The sequence below is a fragment of the Larus michahellis genome, chromosome 1 (assembly GCF_964199755.1).
Source record: "Larus michahellis chromosome 1, bLarMic1.1, whole genome shotgun sequence".
NCBI classification, from domain to species: Eukaryota; Metazoa; Chordata; class Aves; order Charadriiformes; family Laridae; genus Larus; species Larus michahellis.
The window spans coordinates 134164311-134183139 of NC_133896.1; positions in this window are offsets into that span (position 1 = coordinate 134164311).

Sequence of the window (18829 nt, forward strand, 5' to 3'; positions counted from 1 at the left end):
ATGAGTGCTGTCACCACTGTCACCAGCAGAAAATAACAACTCAGTCTTGTGAGATGGCCAATACTGTCAGTGTTGGGAGAACGTTAAGTGTGTTATGTAAATGCTAAATTCTCAGAAGCTAAAGTTGAAAAACACCTGTGTTCTGGACCCTCACTGTAATTTTAGCTGGATTTTTACTTTTAGACAGCCAGCTTACTTCTAAGTCGTAAGTTAGTTGCCAAGTGTTTTTTTGAATATTCTCTTAGGAAAATTCTCCAAACTCTGGGAGCTGGAGCACTGATTTCGTAATTCTAGAAATCACTGAGTGAAACTGGGTTATCGTTGGCAACTGCGGTATTTCCAGAGTATTGCATGCACTGTTTCTCTTCCATCTACAATCCCATTTACCATTCTGTCACATCAGTTCTTTAAGATTCCTCTTTTTTCACCTCTACCAATCACCTTCCCTAAGATTAAAGTTTCTCAGGTATGCGGGTCAATGGATGTATCTGTTTATAAAATCATGAAAGCTATTCTTTAGAGATGACAAATAGTACTTAAGGAATGCCCCACAACTCTTATTCTTCTAACTTTCTACCTTGACGATATTTAGAAAATATCAATCATTTCAAGGATCTAATAACATATTCAACATCCAGTCCTTTCAGGAAGGCTTTTCAGAACGAAGGTCATTAAGATTATTGCTCCCTTTTGACCTAAGTTATTTAAGTCTAGACACTTGCTGTAGAATTATAGATCAAATCTCATCATAACAGCACATAATCTGCTTTTCCAAACCCTAATATAATAAAAAGTAAGAAAATAATTAGGCAGTTTAAGGCACTAGTTTAATGGCTCTCTCTTTTCATAACAGAAGGCTCATCAAACTGACTTGTGACACTGAGTTGAAAGGCAGCGATTCCTAGGAAAATATTAAAGTAAATTTGAGATATGTTTTCTGTTCCCTTTTAAAGGCAAGGTAGAAACAAATAAGTAAACTTCAAGGTAGAGAGAGTTTGATACTGGTAACTTTCACTGAAGATCACTTGTCTCTCCACCTTTTTCTAACAGACTTCAAATGTCTAACTTCTAGGAAATTCTATGGAATTAATTCATACAGTACCTCTTCTGAAACTGAGGAGACTGTAAATATGAGAGAGCTTGAAAATAGAGTAGTATGTTTTAATATTATCAAGTCAAATAGCAGAGCACAGACAAGTCAGATATTAATTATTTTGAAGCTTTTTAAAGTGTTCAAGATCAAGGAAAATTTTGTCGTATACAGATTTTGACATGTTGATCGGTAGAGTTGCTTGAAAATAGGATATACTCTTTACCATCTGTCTTCAGAATAACTGTTGCTGCTTTAAAATTTGATGTATTTGTAAACATTTATCTTGAAGGTCTGAATTTCTGGCACTTCTGAGAAGCCATTGTGGTGCAATACTCCTTCACCTGTTCACCTAGCATAGCTCTCTAGAGCCTTTGTTGGTTTCATAGAATCATAGAATCATAGAATCATAGAATTGCTGAGGTTGGAAGGGACCTTTAAGATCATTGAGTCCAACCTTTAACCTACCCTGACAAAAGTCACTTCTAAACCATGTCCCTAAGTGCCCCATCTACCCTTTTTTTAAACACCTCCAGGGATGGTGAATCCACCACCTCCCTGGGCAGCCTATTCCAATGTTTAATAACCCTTTCAGTGAAAAAATGTTTCCTAATATCCAATCTAAACCTCCCCTGACGTAACTTGAACCCGTTTCCTCTCGTCCTATCACTTGTCATCAGGGAGAAGAGGTCAGCCCCCATCTCTCTACAACCTCCTTTCAGGTAGTTGTAGATGGTGACAAGGTCTCCCCTCAGCCTCCTCTTCTCCAGGCTAAACAACCCCAGCTCCCTCAGTCGCTCCTCATAAGGTTTGTCCTCCAGACCCCTCACCAGCTTTGTAGCCCTTCTCTGGACACGCTCCAACACCTCAATGTCCCTCTTGTAGCGAGGGGCCCCAAACTGAACGCAGTACTCGAGGTGGGGCCTCACCAGTGCCGAGTACAGGGGGATGATCACTTCCCTAGACCGGCTCACCACACTATTCCTGATACAGGCTAGGAAGCTGTTGGCCTTCTTGGCCACCTGGGCACACTGCTGGCTCATATTCAGCGGGCTGTCAACCAACACCCCCAGGTCCTTTTCTGTCAAGCTGCTTTCGAGCCACTCTGCCCCAATCCTGTAGCGCTGCATGGGGTTGTTGTGACCCAAGTGCAGGACCCGGCATTTGGCCTTGTTGAACCTCATACCATTGGTCTCAGCCCATCAGTCCAGCCTGTCCAGATCCCTCTGCAGAGCCAACCTACCCTCAAGCAGATCAACACGCCCGCCCAGTTTAGTGTCATCTGCGAACTTACTGAGGGTGCATTCGATCCCTTCATCCAGATCGTTGATAAAGATATTAAAGAGAACCGGCCCCAGCACCGAGCCCTGGGGGACACCACTTGTGACCGGAAACCAACTGGATTTAACTCCATTTACCACCACTCTCTGGGCACGGCCATCCAGCCAGATTTTTACCCAGCAAAGAGTACACCTGTCCAGGCCATGAGCAGCCAGTTTCTCCAGGAGAATGCTGTGGGAAACGGTGTCAAAAGCTTTGCAAAAATCCAAGTAGATAACATCCACAGCCTTTCCCTCATCCACTAAGTGGGTCACCTTATCATAGAAGGATATTAGGTTTGATAGGCATGACCTGCCCTTCACAAACCCATGCTGACTGGGCCTGATCACCCTGTTCTCCTGCATGTGCCGTGTAATGGCACTGAGGAGCATCTGTTCCATGACCTTCCCAGGCACCGAGGTCAGACTGACTGGCCTGTAGTTCCCCGGATCCTCCTTCCGGCCCTTCTTGTGGATGAGTGTCACATTTGCTAACCTCCAGTCAGCTGGGACCTCCCCGGTTATCCAGGACTGCTCATAAATGATGCAAAGTGGCCTGGCGAGCACTTCCGCAAGCTCTTTCACTAGCCTTGGGTGGATGCCATCCGGCCCCATAGATTTGTGCACCTCCAGGTGCTGAAGCAGGTCCCTCACCGTTTCCCTTTGGATTACAGGGGCTTCATTCTGCTCCCCATCCCTGTTTTCTAGCTCAGGGGTCTGGGTACTCAGGGAACAACTGGTCCTACTGCTGAAGACTGAGGCAAAGACTTCATTAAGTACCTCAGCCTTTTCCTCATCCTTGGTCACTATGTTGCTGGCCCCATCTACTAGAGGACAGAGATAATCCTTAGTCCTCTTCTTATTGTTAATATATTTATAGAAACTTTTTTTGTTGTCCTGGACAACAGAAGCCAGGTTTAGCTCTAGCTGGGCTTTGGCCCTCCTGATTTTTTCCCTACATAGCTTAACTACCTCTCTGTAGTCCTCTTGAGTGGCCTGCCTCTTTTTTTCCCTAAGTTGCAACACTAGCTCCCTGTTTAGCCAGGCCGGTCTTTTTCCCCGATGGCTTGTCTTCTGGCACATGGGGACAGCCTGCTCCTGCGCCTTTAAGACTTCCTTCTTGAAAATCATCCAGGCTTCCTGGGCTCCTTTGCCCTGGAGGACTGCCTCCCAGGGGACTTTGTCAACCAGGCTCCTGAAAAGCCCAAAGTCCGCCCTCCGGAAGTCCAAGGTAGCAGTTCTGCTGACCCCTCTTCTTGCTTCTCGCGGAATTGAAAACTCTATCATTTCATGGTCACTGTTCCCAAGACAGCCTCCAACCTTCACATCCCCCACAAGACCTTCCCTGTTTACAAACAACAGATCCAGCAGGGCACCTTCCCTAGTTGGCTCTCTCACTAGCTGTGTCAGGAAGTTATCCCCAATACATTCCAGGAACCTTCTAGACTGTTCCCTCCCTGCTGTATTGTATTCCCAGCAGATGTCCGGCAAATTGAAGTCCCCCGCGAGGACAAGAGCTCGCGATCTTGAGACTTCTCCCAGCCGTTTATAGAATATTTCATCTGCCTCCTCATCCTGATTGGGCGGTCTATAACAGACTCCTACTACGATATCTGCCTTGTTAGCCCTGCCCCTGATTCTTACCCATAAACATTCAGTCTCATTATCACCATCATTTAGTTCAAAGCATTCATAACACTCCTTAACATACAGGGCCACACCCCCGCCTCTCCTTGCTTGCCTATCCTTCCTGAAGAGCCTATAGGCATCCATGGCGGCACTATAGCTATGTGAGTCATCCCACCACGTTTCTGTGATGGCGACTACATCATAATTATCCTGCTGCACAATGGCTTCCAGCTCCTCCTGTTTGTTGCCCATGCTACGTGCATTAGTGTATAAGCACTTCAGCTGGGCTATAGGTCCTTTCTCCTTTTTACTGGCGAGAGCCGAAATTCTGCCACCCCCAGACTTATTCCTAAGGAGCCTGGTTACGCCCCCTGTCTTTTCCAAGTCTAGTGCCAGCATGCCACCTTCAGGCTTTTTGCTAGCAAGCTTGGATCTATTCCCATACCCCTTTGAATCTAGTTTAAAGCCCTGTCAATGAGCCCTGCCAACTCCTGCCCTAAAACCCTTTTACCCCTCTGAGACAGGCTTTTGCCGTCTGTTGCCAGCAGGCCTGGTGTCCTGAAAAGCAGCCCATAATCAAAGAACCCAAAGTCCTGCCGATGACACCATTCTCTGAGCCAGGCATTGAACAGTTGGCATTTCCTATTAATCTTCTCATCAATCCTCGCAACTGTTGGGATAGAGGCAAACACTACTTGTGCTCCTGATCCCCTGACCATCCGTCCCAGGGCCCTGAAGCCTTTCTTCATTGGCCTCAGGCTTCTTCCTGAAATTTCATCATTGCCTAACTGAAAAATCAATAAAGGGTAGTAGTCAGTAGGCCTAACTAGGGTAGGGAGTTTCTTCCGGACATCCTTAACTTTGGCCCCAGGGAGACAGCAGACTTCCCTACAGATTGGGTCTGGTCTACATATGGGACCTTCCACTCCCTTCAGAATCGAGTCCCCTACTACAAGGACCCGTCTTTCTTTTATAACCGAGGATGTTGTTATACGAGGCTTAATCCGTCTTGGCCTCGGTGACAACTCCAAGTTCAGCAAGCAGTGTCTTGCAGTTTCTGCACTGTCTAGCCAAAATTTTTTTGAAGCAAAGGTGCAGAGGACACACTTACCTGTATAGGAAAAGTCAATAATGGACTTAGCCTGGGCAATGACGGTGTTCCAGTCATGATCTCTCCAGTCCCTTGATGGTGAGCTCTAATTAGTGCACTAAGTGCCTGCTGACTCACCTGAACCTTTGATAGTATGGCAAGAAAAAAAATCTTTTGTGACTATCAAAACCAGTGCTTGGGGCAAAGCTACTTGTGTTGCGTAAAGCTCTTCCTCTGTCCTCTAGCACTTGTAATTAAAGAACCTGATCCAGATCATTTGCACATTTGTTCTGTGCGTATTAGAATCACAGAATCATAGAATGTGTTGGGTTGGAAGGGACCTTTAAAGGTCATCTAGTCCAACCCCCCTGCAGTAAGCAGGGACATCTTCAACTAGATCAGGTTGCTCAGAGCGTTATCAAGCCTGGCCTGAATGTCTACAGGGATGGGGCCTCCACTACCTCTCTGGGCAACCTGTTCCAGCTTCTCGCCACCCTCATTGTAAAGAACTTCTTCCTAATGTCTCATCTAAACCTACTGTGCTCTTATTTAAAACCATTGCCCCTCGTCCTATTGCTACGTGCCCTTGCAAACAGCCCCTCCCCAGCTTTCGTGTAGGCCCCCGTCAGGTACTGGAAGGCTGCTATAAGGTCTCCCTGGAGCCTTCTCTTCTCCAGGCTGAACAACCCCAGCTCTCTCAGCCCATCTTCGTAGGAGGGGTGCTCCGGCCCATTGATCATCTTCATGGCCCTCCTCTGGACCCACTCCAACAGGTCTATGTCTTTCTTGTGCTAAGGGTTCCAGAGCTGGATGCAGTACCCCAGGAGGGGTCTCATGAGAGCAGAGTAGAGGGGGAGAATCACCTCTCTTGATCTGCTAGTCACAGTTCTTTTGACGCAGCCCAGGATGCAATTGGCCTTCTGGGCTGCAAGTGCACATTGTTGGCTCATGTCCAGCTTTTCATCCACCAGTACCCCCAGGTCCTTTTCCGCAGGGCTGCTCTCTATCACATCATCCCCCAGCCTGTATTGATAACAATGATTGTCCCAACCCAAGTGTAGGACCTTGCACTTGGCCTTGTTGAACTTCATAAGGTTTGCTTGGGCCCACCTCTTTAGCTCGTCCAGGTCCCTCTGGATGACATCTCTAGCCTGTCAACTGCACCACTCACCTTGGTGTCATTGGCAAACTTGCTGAAGGTGTACTTGATCCCACTGTCTAAATCATTGATGAAGATGTTGAACAGCACCGGTGCCAGTACGGATCCCTGAGGGGCACCACTTGTCATCCCTCTCCATCTGGACATCGATCCATTGACTGCCACCCTCTGGATGCGACCATCCAGCCAGTCCCTTATCCACTGAACAGTCCACCCATCAAATATGTATCTCTCCAACTTAGAAGTATTCCAAGACCTGGTTTGATTCTATTCACTTATTCTTAAATATGTATGATAAGAGTTCAGATAACCAGACCCAGAGCATTTTTGCTTTTCCGGTACCGTTTTACTAAATCAATAAACCAAATAGACAAATACATATGTAAAGCAGTTCACTAATACGTGGAATTTAATTAAATACATTCATGGTCATAATCTCTTGACCAGAGTCAGTTTCCAATTGCAAATAACCTTACTTCTGCAAATTAACCTGCATTGCTATGTTTTCTCATCAAGGCAATAATTAAAGGATTAACAGTAGCTGATACTTCAATTATCCTTAAATATAGTCTTATATCTAATTTCCAAAACACGTGTGCTGCACTAGTACTCCAGACCACTATAAGTAACACAGAAATATCCGGTCTCTCCTATGAAGACTATCACCATCTTTTTCTTTTTTTAAAAAAAATGACTTCTAGTTATAATGATAACAAATTTTTAACATTTGAAAGAAAAAATCCCCAAATTAGAAAAAACAGTGCATTATTAGGTAGCAGCAACTAGGCAGGTCTATGTAATATGATAGCATGGCTTACATTCCACCTTATATTTCTTTAATGAGATCATACTCTATATGTGTGGATGAAAAAGAGAAAAATGACAGGAGAGAGCAGAGCATGTTCAAAAGCTATGATTCAACAAATTACATGCTGAACTTTAAGCATGCTGATGAATTTGAAAACAGAAATGCTGGAGAAATGTTACATTATGAGTTCACAATATAAGAAAATTGTCGTACATAATTTAGGATTTTAAATTACTGTTTGTAATTATTATTAATTATATAAGTATGTATTAAAGTAATGACTATATGTTATTTATACATGCTGCATTTAAATTTAATTTGTTTGTTTGTAGTCAGCTGCCACAACAAAATCAAAAGAAGGATAAGATTGTTAGTGGATAGGATAAAGCAGACTGTAGCTAGGTAAAGCAAAGGAGAATCATTCCCTGCTCAAACCAAAACTGGAGCCACAACTTATAGCAAATGGAGAGATAATTTTAAGGGGTGAGCAGTCTCTGTCCCATCTCCAGCTGCGAATGATTCTACCTGGAAGCTACTTCAAAAAATGCTGCATGCAGCTCTTGCCAGCTGTCCAAATAACGAGTAGGAGGAGAGAATTTCTTAGATCACCGCAAGCTAAAAAAAATCTAGTTCTATAAGTTGAGATCACCACACTGATTTATTTTATTTTTTTTTTATCTGAAGAGAAGTACAAAACTGGTATAATACAAGGAAATAAAATTGTAACAACTGTGTCATTAAGAAACAAAATACAGGAGACTAAAACTAATTCAGATATTGATAGGAGAAGATTAAGTCCCAATTTTGCATGAAAGATGTATAAATATATGTCTATGTACTACAGTAAAACTGAAGAAATCAATGTGGTGTTTTGCAAGAAGGAATATGCATCTATATTTGCATGGGTTATTCATATTTGTTTAACAAGTGACATTCAGGATAGTTTACATGTGAGTTGGGCTTTCTCCTTTACGACCCCGTTTCTTCTTACTGGGAGAATGAGGTTTCTATATGATGACTTTTGTCCTAAAGCTTAGCTAATTCATAGTTATTCTGTGTTTTGACTTATCATGTGAATTCCAGAGTTTTGAAAACAAGAATAAAACAAAGACACTGCAGATTTCTGAAAACAACGATACTCAGGAATAGGTTTGCGATGATCTTGTCAAGCTCCCTCAGGACTTGTGGGAGCATCCCATCATGGCCATGGACTCACGTTTGTCCAGTTTGGTTCAATATTCCCCAACCTGATCCTCCTCTACTGAGGACCTCAGTACAGCAGGTTCCTTTACAGGTTATCTGCCTCCCTCAGCTAGGATTACAGTTGAAGACTTTCTCTAAGTACAAATACTGAATCATTACATCCTCTGCCTTAAGAAATGTTTCAAGTTATAGATTCTTATAAATCTTATTTACAGACCATATAGCACAAACAGAGCTAAGCAGAAAGACATATTACAAGAATCCCAATGAAGAGAAAAAGAATAAGAATGATGATTAATTCCTCTAGGTTCCATCAACCACTTTTATTCATCTCTTATCTAATAAAACAGAATATAATATGTTAAATAATTGTTCTTACAGTGTTTCTTTGTACATAACATTTCTCCATGATACTCAGCACTGCTGTAGCAATTGAGGATTTAGAGTACTTTATTTGCATTGATTTTTGAGCCTGAAGGTACTGAATAAAACTCTGTGATATTACAATTAAGTATATAAACTATGCAATGTTATACATATGAATATTTATATATGGATATTTTTAATATTTATATATGCATGTATATATCACTCTACCTATAACTATATCTATACGTATATATGTGCCATACTCATGCTCAACTCCCATAAGCATTCATACTGCTGTCACAGTCTAATTTTTCCAGTGCATACAAGCATTCACATAAAATTACAATGATGCTTTCTTTAGTGAGTTTTTACCCTTAGCTCGCCAATTTCAAATAGAATTGACAAAAGAGGTAGAGTCCTGCGAGCACCTGTATGGATGGAAAAGTTGCAGACTATACTTAAAATTTTCTATGTGTCAGGAAATCCACATTACAATCCATTGCAGCCTTTCCTATTTTCATTGTTAAAAGAATGATTCATTTCCACTGGTAAAGGTGTGTACATTCCTGTATATAGGGTAGGAATTTCCAGACTTCTATACAGAGAAGAATTGCTGATACGCTTTGTTTCTTCCTGGTATTTTGGTTTTGTTTTTTTTTTTATTGGTTGGGGTTTCTTTTGTTGTTGCTTGTTTCTTCTTCCTTTCTACTATTTAACTTTATTCCACATAGATTTTCATATAGTTCTTGTTCTCCAGGGACAGGTATGTAGTTAGCTAACCAGAGGACAGTACTGCATAGCAGAAGTCTCCTCTACCCTTGGTACCAGGACAACTTTCTGCAAGACAGTCATTGACAAACGCATCCTCTCCTGGTGCTGGCTATGAAGCTTTTGGCAGCTCCTCAGCCTGTTGCACGCTGGTTGCTGCTGCCTCCTTCAATCAGCCCCCTCCACTACTTCTATAAATGCTTTATGAATGTATTTCAGTCTAAAGAAACCAGATTAGCTTTAGACATTTTAACAAGTAATCTTTGCTAAACTGCCCCCGTTCATCTGAAATGAGGCTTATGAGTGTTCATATCTCTGCAGACAAACCTGAGAGCAAAGCTACTTCTTTGGAGGGCACAAATGGAAAGGCGAAAGATGTATGTCTGTAGCCTTGTGTTAGAGGAGAGGTGCTTCCTCCACATGCTCCTTCTGTTCTGACACGTCTATTGTAAGTAATTTCTCCTGGGCTACCTTTTAGAGTTCTGTTAAGTCCTGATACCCTCTGCTTCCAGATTTACTTCTTTAAATTGAATTCTTTACACTTTTCCTCCACTCTAGTATTGCTTTCTTCTTGCTGTGTCCCCTGTGCCCCTAATCACTGAGTAACTTCCACCTGCTCACAGGTGTCCCATTTATGACTCATCTTGTTACTGTTCTGTTCTGTATCACTGATCATGGTGACACTCAAAGGCTCCAACACTTCCAGCATACCCTGGTATGTAACAAGGCTGTGTTTTAATGCCAAACTCTGTTTTAATTGTGTCACAGTATTTTTGGCTAGCTGTGAAAACAGTAAGTCATACTGAAACTACACTGTCTCTTACGGTAGATTCGTTTCTCAGACAGATATTAAAAAGATAAGATGTGAATTAAACATTTATTTCTAAAGTTCATCTGTGTATGTATGTTTTCACAGTAAGTTAAGATTAATGTACTTTGTTCTTCAGGATAAATTAAATTTACAGATTTGATAAAAATACTTTCAGCCAAATTCAAAAGTGGTCTATCATGTGCTATGAGCTAGAATCCATTAATGCTAATGTGGATTCCATTAGGTTTGCTTGCAACAATTCAACCAATAGCCACAGCAACGAAACACCAGGAATTATAACTTTCATGTAATTAATTGGAAACAAGGAGTAATTTCCCCATAAAAAAGTGGAAGGAATTATTTTCTGGAATATGCTAGTAACACTGAAACCATGTAAAAAATGTAAATGTAAAAGTTTGTGACTCCATCTTCCAAAACACATTCACTTGAAAATCTGCAAAAACACAATGTAGAAACCAGCGTTAATATACATAGATGTGTGTACATATGTATATGTATATACACAAAAGCTTATATACATCTATACATATAGCATAAAAGCAACAATGAACATCTTTATATCACACACTGTAACCCTTTAGCTCTGCAGTATGCAAACCTTTATTGATCTGCCTGCAGCTTTGCCTCTTTCTAAGTTAGTGGCTATGGCTAATTTGTTTTACTTCTGCTTATGGCACCATGGTTTTATATGGATAGTATAAAGCTATTGTTCAGGGAAAGAAAAGCCAGGTACCATTGCAGAGGCTTAAGAAGTGGAGGCACAAGATGTGGCATAGAGGGGTACAGTCATGGGGTGATGGGAGAAGGGCCACAGATTTCGCACTGGTGGCCCCACAGCTTTAAACTCACTAATGACCAGTTAAAGAAATGCAGACCCGAAGCAGGATGAAAACAATTGTCAAGATAAATACCAGAGTAAAAAAGAAATATCCAACATATGTAAAATGCATCACATAATGAATCTGAATGTAATGTGGAGACACAGGCCAATGAAGAAAGAGCAAGATGTAAAAGCGTGTTAGCAAACAAATATGACCCCACATGTATCTCTGGTGTGAAGATAAAGAAACGACCAAGATGAACACCAAATTCCTACCAGCAAAGGACTGCAGGTGCCAAAAACTCCCTATAACACCCTATCACCACCACTAGAGTGAAACCACAAACATAAGGATCCAGAGGAGCAGTGGAAGGGTGAGCATTACGCCAGGAAAACAGTAGAAAGTGTGTGTATAACAATTTTGAGACTTTTCCTGTAAAGAAGGATGCTTTCTTTTTCTGTAATAAATAGATCTGGACTACTAATGACTCTTGGATTAGACTGTTAAGGTATCAATTATATCAACAATAAATTCTTGGCTTTACATATAAAGTGTGTTTCCTCTTTGCCGAGAAACAAGATCTTGAGCACAACACAGAATTACAGACAGACAACAGACAGACATATATTCAGCAAATGTTCTAGGCTCTTAATTAATCTCCAGGCAATCTCAAGGTGTAACTCTGCTTGACTCACCCCTACCACTGCACGATCTGCTGATCTTTCCTGTCTCTACCTGCATTCTCATTCTATATACCTTCTCCCCACCATCCCCCCGCAAGACTGTACAGCTGCCCATGAGAAGAAACATTTAAATTTGCAATACATATTCCTTGGAACATGTAAAATACAGACCTGAAACTGTCACATCTCCCTCCAGTCACAATCACAGAGGTCACAGATGTCTGCTTTATTGTCATTAAATACAGGAATGAATTATGACAGTGGGTATTCACATAAATTTGTGATTTCAATTGAAATTCCTCCCTGAGGCTGAGCTGTGTGAGTGGGTTCTCTGTCCCTGGAGCATGGCCATTTACAATTTTCACTGTCAGCAACCTGAACTTACAGTCACAACAGTAAAAATTATTGGAATGGTAAAATATGCAAAGAATATGACTCAGAATATGAGGTAAGCATATGTACACTTTCAAATCTGGCACTGTATCACTATACCTACTCTGATCATTTGTACTTGCACTGAGTCTGAAAGCACTTGCATTGAGTCTAAAAGTGGTAGGAAATGAGGAACAGTATCAGTAACAGCCTGAGGAGCTTAAGCTGGAACAGGCTATTCTGTCATCTACCATTATCCCTGTTAATTGAGGATTGCTCCTGACATATGTATTTTTTTACATTTACTGTTTTACATTTCCCTTTTTAATAGTACTTTCACTGATTTTCTTCTATTTGTCAGTAAGTTGCAGGTATCTCTGTTTGGTGGTGATAAGCATGCTTTTGAGAAATGCTCACCTGTTTTCTTTATTCCATTATACCAGGCTTTCAAAAGGCATTATTGTGCTCCTGCATCATGTATTTCCAGGTCATACAGAGTAGCCAAATTACCTTTTCAATATCTTTTTTTAAATAATTTGCATCCTCTGTAGAACTTACACATGCCTTCTGCATCAAAAAGCCTGCCTAAAACACTTAGAACATCTAGCTGGTGAGAAATGTGCCTATGCAACCTGTGATGATGGTACTAATAGAGAAATGTCATATGAGATCCTTGAGGATTGCTTTAGCAGTGTGGTCACTAGTGGCTACAATGTGAAATGCTGACAGAATGATAATGCCAGACAGGACACGATTCCTTTGCAACTCATTTACTGTAAATGACCACAGTTTTATGACTCATCTAACTGTACATGACTACACTGCATGCCAGGGGGTAGACAATCAGCTCCATACATGTAAGGGGACTTTCCTCTCCGGTATGAATAGGAAGAGAAGGAATTGTGCAGCAGTAACTATAGTATGTGTCTCTGCAGCAGAGAATGACAAACACTGTTTTAGTACTCCAGGAAAATCCACATCAGTCTTAAAATATTTTTTAATAATTAAGCAGAGTGTTGTGCCATGACTTCCATCCTCCATCTAAGGTTATTATAATGGAACACACATTTTCAGGCAATTCTTCTTCAAGGGACTTCTGCTGCTCATCCAGGCTGGGTCAGGCAAGAGCGTGGGCGATGCATCTCCTGCCTTTCTGCCCTGGGGCTCTTCCTGGGAGACAATCGTGCAAGAGGGATTGGGTATTCATCTAGTTTAATAACTCCTAATCCCCCTGGGGGAACAAAGTATGGGAGGAAAGGGATCAGCTAATTATAGTTAATTGTATTAGCTGGGAGCGAGTGATTAACATAATTAAGATAGCCTTGTGACTAGAAGCTCTATGGCAGGAAAGCGTTCTTGGATGTAGCAGATGAAAACAGAATTCAAAGTAGTATGAGCAAGATAACCTAGCTAAAGTCCTAAAAGGATTATTTTGTGACAAACACATGCCAGAGAAAGTGCTCAAGATTGTTGCAAGCGTGCAAGGACTGTAAGGGAGGCAGTCTTTACAGAAAGATGGAAGATTGCAGGTTAATGCACTAGAAAGTTTGCAGTGTATGAGTAATGTGAAAGAGGTAAGTATACACGAGTTGCCTGGAAACAGAGCCTGTGGGCTAGGAAACAGGTACTGGTGTAGGGTGAATATAAACACGGACTTGACAAGTGGTTTTGTTTGGTATTGTTGTTGTTAGGGAGTGGATTTTATCTTTCCCCACCACCACCCCTCCTCCTCCCACAGGAATGAATGTAAGCATATGTTATGACAGCCAAATATGTTTCATGGTATAATTTCTCCTTTTGGCAAGATGTGAGGTTTCTTGTTGTCCATGCATTTCCTGGGGTCTTTCATGTCGCTAGCGTAGTGTAATCTTAAACTTGGGAGGCCTGAAAAGGTGCATGCGTAGAAATATAGAACCGTAGCTTTTCAGTACTTTCAAGGGAGTAATAAGGTAGTAATCCTCACCTCCTAATTTTGTGACACCTGAGAATTTAAGAGCAATGTAAGGGGATTTGTAAAATTTAGTTAAGAATTTTTTTTTCCATTTCTGCATTTTTTTCCCAAAGCAATGGAGTCCTTCCACATTTAGAAATAATAAGAAGGGACCAAAACATTTGAGAAAGGCATGCTTCAGTTTCTCCAATAGCTAATAAGAGTTTGCCGGGTTGAACTTCCAGGGCTATGGCTTTCTTTTATATGTGTGTTGGTCTGAAATGTTTTTAAAGGAGCTTTTGTTTTAGCTATAATCCAAAACAATTCAGATTATTTGTACAAGATTTTTTTTTTTTTTAAAAGGACGTAGCTCATGTTGCACAGTATAACTAAGAATTCATTGCGTTCTTAATTTTTGTTTGATTTGTGTAAATGAAGATCTTTGTCACAGAAAAATTACTTTAATTTCACCTCACGTAATTCTTATGTTGTGTCTCTGGTTTTCTTCCCTGAAAAAAATGGCTCAGTATAATTAGGAATCTTTCTATTCCTTCTCTAGTAGCTGAAAGGCAATGTAACAGCGATGTCTGTTTAAACCTCTTATAAAGAATTTTACTTTCTGGGCTGTTTGTGTTCCTCAGTTACAACAAAATAATTCAGACATCCTCAGAGCTTTACTCCTCTGTGGTCCTGCAGTACCACTGAAACAAAGCAAAAAGAACAGTTTACAAAGCGGAAAACATCCTTACTATCACAGAAGCAGCTACGGATAGCGATCATAGTAAATCTTCCGCAAGAAGGCTAACCCACAATTTTTAAGCCTATTCAGGAACCATCATTGGAAAGGGTACAAGCATTGGAGTAGGACAATATGTCTTAAAATTTCCTTTCTAGACAGAAGTATATTACGTGCGTGCTGGAAACAGGCAGTGATTAGGGCCAAAATCTAAATCATATGTGTGGACTCAAAGCTTTCACCTGTTGCGGAATTAAATCTATACCTTGACTTTCATTACCAAACCCAGGAGTTTCTTGCTGCTCTAAATCCAGCATAGTTATATCTATTCAAAACAAGAAATGAAGTGGAAAAGCTTGCAAACTTTTTTCTACCTGTGTATCAATATAATCCCACAAAGAACATGCCCTGTGCTTTGTGAAGCGATTGCCTTAGGAGATACTCAAACAAATGTTTTACACAGTCTCAAGACAGAAATCTACAACACTATTGATGGAGAATAACTTCAAGTCGAAAGTCTGCCAGTCAGATAGGCTGATCCAGCAGCATAACAGTGTATGAGGTCGCCATTAGAACCAAGTTCATGTAAGTTTGATGAAGGTAAAATGCATATAGCTTTCAATTCACTTTTCATTAAGATTCTACAAAAAATTTGCATATGTATATATTCTGTTTATGATTTTGCTATTTCAGTGAGATTCTTGCAAACAAAAAAAACTGTAAAGCTTCTGTTAAAATGAATTATTGTAATGAAGCTTTAATTGTGGGGCAAGTTCAAAGAGATAGTAAATATGTAAAAAAAAAAACACCAAATCAACAAGAACCCTAAAAAGTGACTTGTCATTTGTTGTGATCTCAAAAATGGCTACAAAAATTACAGCTAGAATTCTAATGAGAAAGAATCTAGTATTCAATTGATAATATAATATTATTAATGTGAACATTATAATTCTAAAATGTATATTATAATACTGTGTGTATATTATGAATACAGTTCTTAGTAATTCAATTTGTAATTCTTTCAGAGATGAAAAATAAACTCTGAAAGTATAACGAAGCACTCGACCGTTAAAAAGCTGTCGTTGGCTTTTTCAGGTATTTTTATGTTTTGAAAAAACCCCTCTACTAATAGTTTTCAACGTAAGGCTTAGGAGAATCAACAATTTTTGATGTAAGTGTTTTAACATACACTACATTGTTTATGCATCTATATTGAGCATTTTGGATTAGCGTTATAATGCAAGCAACAGTTAACACTTTTTTTTTCAAATTATAATGCATTATAACCATTAATATAAAGAAATATCAAACAAAAAGTTTGACATACAGAACGAGATATTCAATGATCTATTTGTCATTTCAATTTTTTTACATATATTAATAAAAATGCATGTATTCATTGTTCCAGACATATGCACGTTCAATAAGGCAGTAATAATTAGATTTGGCAGCCAACAAGCTGGCTTTTCCTGAAGCTTGAACTCTTCTTGACATAGCTACCAGCTGTACCAAACTTCTCTCAAGAGTTCATCTGTTTTCCCTCAGGAAAAGCCTAGGAGAAGAAACAGATCCAACAGAATGACCTAAGGTCAACAGAACTGGTCTTCTGTAAACTGAACAATGCTGCATTTTGCTTTACTTCCTCATAATCAGGATATTTTTCCTCTTACACCATTAGAAATTAAGAAAGAGAGGAGGAGAAAGTAAAAAAGACAGGACGTACGCATTTTTACAGAAGGACTGACAACACTTATTCCAAGACAAGTGACGAGTTATCTCTTCAACCAGATATTTTGGACTTTGAGTTGATCGACTTCCCAATCAGTTTGAACTGTGTGAATGATTTTGCAAAGGTGAATATGCAGAAAGGCATATGTGGATGTTGGATAAGCAGTAAGGCTTGCTGTTTACTGAGTAACTTATTTTAATTGGAGTTGTAACACCAAAAAATCTTTCTCTCTTGCAAATGAATAATGATGTGTGTGGAGTATGTGTGGAGTCTTAGCAGTAAAGTACACTTTTTAAAGGAACTTAATTGGTAGTTGTAATGAAAGGTAGTACGGCTACTTCCTATGAACAATGCTCTTCCTCATATGGATTAACTGTATTTAGCATGGAAATATAGCATGCTAATTAGGATGGAAAGCAAAAAAACCCACAGTTAATCCTTTTCTAGTTGTAGTGCCTCCCTTCGTCTAATTCATTGGCTTGGACTGTTAATGGGTAGCTTCACAACTCGCTTTCATTGGCAGTTTATGGATGTCCAGACCTGAACAGCAGTAACTCCAGGTGACATCTGGTACCTTCTGAGTTCTGTCCTCCTGCAAAAAGTTTCATCCTTTTTTTTTGTAAATAATGGCTGTATCATGAAATAATTTCTGCCTGCTAAGAAAGCACCTGAGAGCACCCTTTGCACTGGCAGTGCCCTATGTAGGCACAAGCAGCTGAACCAGCTGACTTTTTTTTTCAATGAAGGAAAAGAACTAAAACGTAATGTGCACTATGTGGGACACGGAAGTTTATGGTTTCCTTCTAATAAATACACTGATAGAAGCAACAAATTTGAGAAATGTAAACTTGAATTCTCTTTACAATCCTTTACAAATATTAGTTGTAACTTCTTTACTGAAAAAGGGGTAATAACTGGACTTTCAAAAGTGCTCAGTACTATGATATTTTTTTGTGCAATCAGAAGAAATTTCCCCTTGATTTGATAGGAATATTCTAAACTCAGTCCCGTAAATTGAAATGGGAAAAGTATTACGATGTGAGTTCTCCCAAACCACAGATGATATAGATTGGTACCTTAACGCAGCCGAAGGAAGGAGATGGACAATCAATACTGAATGAGAAAATATAGATAAGGAAGAGAATTTTGCCAAATACAATAACAGCAAAGCACAGATCATAGTTGACAATAGCACGGGTAATGAATCAAAATCCAATATACTTTCAGTATAAAGATTCTGTGTTTATGAAGAAAAGAGAGTCTTCAGTTTTTAGCAAAATGCAACTTATGGATAGAGTCTCATGGATTTGAAAAAGAAGAATGAAATGACTGTACAGATTTTTACAGAAAAACTGTCACGAGGAAAGAATAAGTTACAAGTATAATTGAAAAATAAGAAAAATAATCCAAGAGCTTTATGTTAACCGCCAGTGAGTCACGTGAGTTGATTTGTTTATAACGAGATATAACCAAAGGAAGGACAAGTTGTGAGGGACTTATATTTGAAGATAAGTAGCTGGTGTTTGATATAACAGAAAATGGTGTAAAGAGAAAGGCAGGCCAGTTACAGAGTTGGAAAAACGCTAACTGCAGGAGAATTTTTTGAAGGCTTTGAAAGCCAGATGACAACTTTTGAAGCTGGAGAGAGAGGTACAGCAATGAGAAATGAGAGCCTAGTCCCTTTTCTTTCCCCTAAAAATAAAATAATAAAAAAACGAACACAAAACCCAAAACCAACACAAAAACAAACTACAATATCAGCGCTCTTGTTGGTTGTTACAAAGTATTAAATCCCTTTCAAGTTCCAAGTATCAAATCCCTTGAGATACTTTCCTCATCATAAATACATATCTATATTTTAGTGAAAAGCTTTTTGTTTTGTTTTCTGTAATCTTAACTGCAGCTATTAAAGCTGCTAGATGCACGCATTTGGTTCTGCCACTAATGTTAATGAAGTAATTTGAAACTGTTTAGTCCTATCACTCTTTGCATGACTCTTCCATTAATCTAACTGTGAACTGAGACAGCAAATTATATCTCTCTGTTGCAGTTTCATTTGTTGATGCATTCATTTTCAGGTTTTAGGAATAATAAAAAATTAATTTGTTCATCATGCCACATTTATTGACCCTGAGACTCTGAAATCCTGAATTTGCTAACTCTGCTTCAACCCATATCATTGCCCAGATGCGTCTTCAAAACTGACCTGGCTCAGACCAAAGCATTTCTAGAAGAGCATTTCTTGTATGTGTGTGTATATATATACATATCTTCACACAAACGTGTGTGTT